This window comes from Cupressus sempervirens, chromosome 1 (assembly GCF_028749045.1).
Source record: "Cupressus sempervirens isolate cs-2001-9-10 chromosome 1, ASM2874904v1, whole genome shotgun sequence".
NCBI lineage: Eukaryota > Viridiplantae > Streptophyta > Pinopsida > Cupressales > Cupressaceae > Cupressus > Cupressus sempervirens.
In genome coordinates this window covers 611,900,450-611,908,230 of record NC_143118.1, presented here as the reverse complement: position 1 = coordinate 611,908,230, position 7,781 = coordinate 611,900,450, and positions in this window count along the sequence as shown.

The window sequence follows — 7,781 nt, the reverse complement described above, 5'->3', positions numbered from 1 at the left end:
GCTATAGACAAGGGCTCGCCATTAGATCAACTTCGAAATCGCATAACGAACGCGGTGTAGAATGGCAACCACTGCCAAGTCTCTTCCGTAATTGCGTCGGTCGAGTGATCGAAGAAGGTGATCTAAGAGAGGGTCCAAGCGTGTAGGCATTCGTTGGGGGATTCGCGCCGATGGCAAAAATTTGTGCAATACCCGAGCAACACCGGACGGAGGTGCAAGACGAGGGCTCCCGTTTTAGATCGAGTTTTAAAATCACCAAGTAGACGCGGTGAGGGGCTGGCAACCGCTGCCAAACCTTTTTCCGAAATTGCGCCAGCTGAGTGACAAGAATACATGATCTAAAGGAGAGTCCAGGAATAGCACCCTCGAGGGTGGGCTTCATGCCCCTCTAATTGATTCAGCGTCGCCGTCCACCGTTTCAAAATCCGACATTTCCATCCGCCCTGACAGCGGCATTGAATCAATGAGGAGGGCACGGGAGAGGCTCGCGGCAACCACCTCTCCCATCGTAGCCGCGATAGGCACGCAAAAAATTTTGCTCGAGCGCCAAGCACCCACCTCATGCCTAGAGACAAGGGCTCGCCATTAGATCAAAACTTCGAAATCGCTGAACAGACGCGCTGTAGAATGGCAACCGCTGCCAAGTCTCTTCCGTAGTTGCGTCGATCGAGTGATCGAAGAAGGTGATCTAAGAGAGGGTCCAAGCGTAGGCATTCGTTGGGGGATTCGCGCCGATGGCATAAATTTATGCATTACCCGAGCAACACCGGACGGAGGTGCTAGACGAGGGCTCCCGTTTTAGATCGAGTTTTAAAATCACCAAGTAGAAGCGGTGAGGGCTGGCAACCGCTGCCAAACCTTTTTCCGAAATTGCGCCAGCTGAGTGACAAGAAAACATGATCTAAAGGAGAGCCCAGGAATAGCACCCTCGAGGGTGAGCTTCATGCCCCTCTAATTGATTCAACGTCGGCGTCCACCGTTTCAAAATCCGACATATCCATCCGCCCTGACAGCGGCGTTGAATCAATGAGGGGGGCACGGAAGAGGCTCGCGGCAACCACCTCTCCCGTTGTAGCCGCGATAGGCACGCAAAAAATTTTGCTAGAGCGCCAAGCACCCACCTCATGGCTAGAGACAAGGGCTCGCCATTAGATCAACTTCGAAATCGCTGAACAGACGCGCTGTAGAATGGCAACCGCTGCCAAGTCTCTTCCGTAGTTGCGTCGGTCGAGTGATCGAAGAAGGTGATCTAAGAGAGGGTCCAAGCGTAGGCATTCGTTGGGGGATTCGCGCCGATGACATAAATTTATGCAATACCCGAGCAACACCGGACGGAGGTGCTAGACGAAAGCTCCCGTTTTAGATCGAGTTTTAAAATCACCGAGTAGACGCGGTGAGGGCTGGCAACCGCTGCCAAACCTTTTTCCGAAATTGCGCTAGCTGAGTGACAAGAAAACATGATCTAAAGGAGAGTCCAGGAATAGCACCCTCGAGGGTGGGCTTCATGCCCCTCTAATTGATTCAACGTCGCCGTCCACCGTTTCAAAATCCGACATATCCATCCGCCCTGACAGCGGCGTTGAATCAATGAGGGGGGCACGGGAGAGGCTCGCGGCAACCACCTCTCCCCTTGTAGCCGCGATAGGCACGCAAAAAAATTTTGCTAGAGCGCCAAGCACCCACCTCATGCCTAGAGACAAGGGCTCGCCATGAGATCAACTTCGAAATCGCTGAACAGACGCGCTGTAGAATGGCAACCGCTGCCAAGTCTCTTCCGTAGTTGCGTCGGTCGAGTGATCGAAGAAGGTGATCTAAGAGAGGGTCCAAGCGTAGGCATTCGTTGGGGGATTCGCGCCGATGGCATAAATTTATGCAATACCCGAGCAACACCGGACGGAGGTGCTAGACGAGGGCTCCCGTTTTAGATCGAGTTTTAAAATCACCTAGTAGACGCGGTGAGGGCTGGCAACCGCTGCCAAACCTTTTTCCGAAATTGCGCCAGCCGAGTGACAAGAAAACATGATCTAAAGGAGAGCCCAGGAATAGCACCCTCGAGGGTGGGCTTCATGCCCCTCTAATTGATTCAACGTCGCCGTCCACCGTTTCAAAATCCGACATATCCATCCGCCCTGACAGCGGCGTTGAATCAATGAGGGGGGCACGGGAGAGGCTCGCGGCAACCGCCTCTCCCGTTGTAGCCGCGATAGGCACGCAAAAAATTTTGCTAGAGCACCAAGCACCCACCTCATGGCTAGAGACAAGGGCTCGCCATTAGATCAACTTCAAAATCGCTGAACAGACGCGCTGTAGAATGGCAACCGCTGCCAAGTCTCTTCCGTAGTTGCGTCGGTCGAGTGATCGAAGAAGGTGATCTAAGAGAGAGTCCAAGCGTAGGCATTCGTTGGGGGATTCGCGCCGATGGCATAAATTTATGCAATACCTGAGCAACACCGGACGGAGGTGCTAGACGAGGGCTCCCGTTTTAGATCGAGTTTTAAAATCACCGAGTAGACGCGGTGAGGGCTGGCAACCGCTGCCAAACCTTTTTCCGAAATTGCGCCAGCTGAGTGACAAGAAAACATGATCTAAAGGAGAGACCAGGAATAGCACCCTCGAGGGTGGGCTTCATGCCCCTCTAATTGATTCAACGTCGGCGTCCACCGTTTCGAAATCCGACATATCCATCCGCCCTGACAGCGGCGTTGAATCAATGAGGGGGGCACGGGAGAGGCTCGCGGCAACCACCTCTCCCGTTGTAGCCGCGATAGGCACGCAAAAAGTTTTGCTAGAGCGCCAAGCACCCACCTCATGCCTAGAGACAAGGGCTCGCCATTAGATCAACTTCGAAATCGCTGAACAGACGCGCTGTAGAATGGCAACCGCTGCCAAGTCTCTTCCGTAGTTGCGTCGGTCGAGTGATCGAAGAAGGTGATCTAAGAGAGGGTCCAAGCGTAGGCATTCGTTGGGGGATTCGCGCCGATGGCATAAATTTATGCAATACCCGAGCAACACCGGACGGAGGTGCTAGACGAGGGCTCCCGTTTTAGATCGAGTTTTAAAATCACCGAGTAGACGCGGTGAGGGCTGGCAACCGCTGCCAAACCTTTTTCCGAAATTGCGCCAGCTGAGTGACAAGAAAACATGATCTAAAGGAGAGTCCAGGAATAGCACCCTCGAGGGTGGGCTTCATGCCCCTCTAATTGATTCAACGTCGGCGTCCACCGTTTCGAAATCCGACATATCCATCCGCCCTGACAGCGGCGTTGAATCAATGAGGGGGGCACGGGAGAGGCTCGCGGCAACCACCTCTCCCATTGTAGCCGCGATAGGCACGCAAAAAATTTTGCTAGAGCGCCAACCACCCACCTCATGGCTAGAGACAAGGGCTCGCCATTAGATCAACTTCGAAATCGCTAAACAGACGCGCTGTAGAATGGCAACCGCTGCCAAGTCTCTTCCGTAGTTGCGTCGGTCGAGTGATCGAAGAAGGTGATCTAAGAGAGGGTCCAAGCGTAGGCATTCGTTGGGGGATTCGCGCCGTTGGCATAATTTTATGCAATACCCGAGCAACACCGGACGGAGGTGCTAGGCGAGGGCTCCCGTTTTAGATCGAGTTTTAAAATCACCAAGTAGACGCGGTGAGGGATGGCAACCGCTGCCAAAACCTTTTTCCGAAATTGCGCCAAGCTGAGCGAGAAGAAAACATGATTTAAAGGAGAGTCGAGGAATAGCACATCCAGGGTGGGCTTCATGCCCCTCTAATTGATTCAACGTCGGCGTCCACCGTTTCAAAATCCGACATATCCATCCGCCTTGACACCGGCGTTGAATCAATGAGAGGGGCACAGGAGAGGCTCGCGGCAACCACCTCTCCTATATAAGCTATTAGTACGAGGCTCGCTCTGCATTAGAAATTAGCGAACACACCGACATCCGCCTTGAAAATCCAAATCCTTTAAAATTCCTACCAAACAGCCATTCACGACCCAATTTTTTATGAGGTCGGCAGAGGAGCAAAAGATTGTCATCGGTTGGGAGATGTGAGTTCATGGAGCCGAGGGACTGAAATGGTCATCGAGCTGGATGAATTTCACCTTGAAGGGGCCCAATCCAAAAGTTCCGGAGGTCATCTCCTGGAACTCTCGAGAACAAGGCCCATCTTACATGCAAACTCTGCTACTGCGCAAACATAGGTTGCAATTAAAGAGAAATTGCGAGGCCGTCACAATGGCCCGAGGCCAATGGCTCCGACTAAGTCAATTTTCTCTTGCAATCACCATGCCGCCGTTCACAGAGAGATCTCCCCATTCACTTGTGACGCGACGCACAGTCCAAGTGCTAGACGCGAGCTCGCCCTTGCAAGAAAGACCACTTTCCAAGACATCCCCCATTCAGTGAAAGAAAGACCACTTTCCAAGACATCCCCCGATGACACATTGGAACGACAACCGCTGTTGAACCATTCCCAATGTTGTGCCGATCGAGTTGGCACAGAGGCGACCTTAGGGAGCTCCCGCGTAGCAATCGGGATGTGCTTTCATACCCATCTCTCACAAAAACCAATCTTAGCTGTGAACAAATTTCGCCGCAATGACACCCATTGGAACGACGACCGCTGTCGAACAACTCCCGAATTTGTGCCCCGATGGAGTGAGAAAGAATAGCAACTTTGGGGAGCCGCGCATCGCAAACGGGCTGCTGCTTCATTCCGCTCTTGTATATAGATCCGATGTCGTTGATTTCGTTTTGAATCCGAGGCTGCATTCGTCCTTGCTCACACAAGCAATGGCTCTTCTCATCGAATGGCCACGGGGAGCTTCCGATCACAAAGGTTCCCTTGTCACTCGTGACGCGCAGCCCAACTGCTTTCCGAAATTGCGCCAGCTGAGTGACAAGAAAACATGATCTAAAGGAGAGTCGAGGAATAGCACCTCGAGGGTGGGCTTCATGCCCCTCCAATTGATTCAACGTCGGCGTCCACCGTTTCAAAATCCGACATTTCCATCCGCCTCGACACCGCCGTTGAATCAATGAGAGGGGCACGGGAGAGGTTCGCGGCAACAACCTCTCCTATATAAGCTATTAGTGCGAGGCTCGCTCTGCATTAGAAATTAGCGAACACGCCGACATCCGCCATAAAAATCCAAATCGTTGAAAATCCTGACCAAACAGCCATCCACGACCCAATTTATTATGAGGTCGTCTAAGGAGCAAAAGATTGTCGTCGGTTAGGAGATGTGAATTCATGGAGCCAAGGGACTGAAATGGTCATCGAGCTCATCCGATCAACTGGATGAATTTCACCTTGAAGGGGCCCAATCCAAAAGTTTCGGAGGTCATCTCCTGGAACTCTCAAGAACAAGGACCGTCTTACTTGCAAACTCTGCTACTGCGCAAACATAGGTTGCAATTAAAGAGAAATTGCCAGGCCATCACAGTGGCCCGAGGCCAATGCTCCGACTAAGTCAATTTTCTCTTGCAATCACCATGCCGCCGTTCACAGAGAGATCTCCCCATTCACTTGCGACGCGACGCACAATCCAAGTGATAGACGCGAGCTCGCCCTTGAAAGGCCAGGCCACTTCCCAAGACATCCCCCGATGACGCATTGGAACGACAACCGCTGTCAAACCATTCCCAATGTTGTGCTGATCGAGTTGGCACAGAGGCGACCTTAGGGAGCTCCCGCGTAGCAATCGGGATGTGCTTTCGTACCCATCTCTCACAAAAACCAATCTTAGCTGTGAACAAATTTAGAATCCAAGGCTCGTATCCATCGATATCGTCGGCACTGGGTCTATATATTCAAAGGCCACGGAGAGGTTCCGATAAGAGAAGCTCCCCTGCTCGCTCGCACAAACATCCCAAATGCTAGACACAAGCTCCCGCCCTTAGCATCGCTCTCCAGATCGCCGCAATGACACATTGGAACGACAACCGCTGTTGAACAACTCCCGAATTTGTGCCGATGGAGTGAGAAAGACGAGCAAGTTTGGGGAGCCGCGCATGGCAAACGGGCTTCTGCTTCATTCCGCTCTTATATATAGATCCGATGTCGTTGATTTCGTTTGGAATCCGAGGCTGCATTCGTCCTTGCTCACACAAGCAATGGCTCTTCTCATCGAATGGTCACGGGGAGCTTCCGATTACAAAGGCTCCCTTGTCACCCGTGATGCGCAGCCCAACTGCTAGACGACGGCTCGCCCTTCAGATCGCTGCCCAGGCAACCACCACAACGGCACCATTGGAACGACAACCGCTGCCGAACCATTCCGAAATTTTTTTGCCAAAGAAGTTGTTGCGAAGAGAACGACTCTGGGGAGAGAGCCCTCGCATAGCAAAATCGGGATGGCTTCACGGCAGCTGGATGGGATTTGAATTCATGGAGCCAAGGGAGTGAAATGGTCATCGAGCTCATCCGATCAACTGGATGAATTTCACCTTGAAGGGGCCCAATCCAGAAGTTCCGGAGGTCATCTCCTGGAACTCTCAAGAACAAAGGCCAATCTTACATGCAAACTCTGCTACTGCGCAAACATAGGTTGCAATTATAGAGAAATTGTAAGGCCGTCACAATGGCCCGAGGCCAATGCTCCGACTACTAAGTCAATTTTCTCTTGCAATCACCATGCCGCCGTTCACAGAGAGATCTCCCCATTCACTTGTGACAACGCACAATCCAAGTGCTAGACGTGATCTCGCCCTTGAAAGGCCGCGTTCCAAGACATCCCGATGACACATTGGAACGACAACCGCTGTCGAACCATTCCCAATGTTGTGCCGATCGAGTTGGCACAGAGGCGATCTTAGGGAGCTCCCGCGAATCGATCGGGAAGTGCTTTCGTACCCATCTCTCACAAAAACCAATGTTAGCTGAACAATTTTAGAATCCAAGGCTCGTATCCATCGATATCGTCGGCACTGGGTCTATATTCAAAGGCCGCGGAGAGGTTCCGATAAGAGAAGCTCACCTGCTCTCTTGCACAAACATCCCCAAATGCTAGACGCAAGCTCCAGCCCTTAGCATCGCTCTCCAGATCACCGCAATGACACATTGGAACGACAACCGCTGTCGAACAACTCCCGAATTTGTGCCGATGGAGTGAGAAAGAAGAGCCAGATCGGGTCGACGAAAACGGCTAAGCCAGATCGGGTCGGCCAGCATGGCTCGGCCACCATTTTTCGCCGAGAGCTTTCGATATTAAAGCTCCCATGTAGCCGCGATAAGTACACCATGACAAATTGCTAGAGCGCCGAGCACCCATAGCAAATTGCCATTATACCAAGCAACGCCGGAGTGCTAGACAAGGGCTCACGTTTAGATCAAGTTTTAAAACCACCAAAAAACACACGCCATGGATCGGCAACCGCTGCCTCACCTTTTCCAAAATTGAGTCATCGCAAAACATGATCTAAAGGAGAGCCGAGGAAAAGCACTGAGATCGCTTCATGCCCCTTTCATTCATTCAACATCGGCATACACCGTTTGAAAACCCAACAATCCGATCCGCCTAGACACCAATGTTGAATGAATGAAAGGGGCACGGGAGAGGCTCGCGGCAACAACCTCTCCTATATAAGCTATTAGTGCGAGGCTCGCTCTGCATTAGAAATCTGCGACAGCGCGGACAAAATCCTTAAAAATCCAATTCAATGAAAAATGTGACCAAACAGCCATCCACGACACCGTTTTTGGAGCTCGCCCAGATCGGCTCGGCCAGAATGGCTCGCCCAGATCGGCTCGGCGAGCATGGCTCGGCCAGATCGGCTCGGCCAGCATG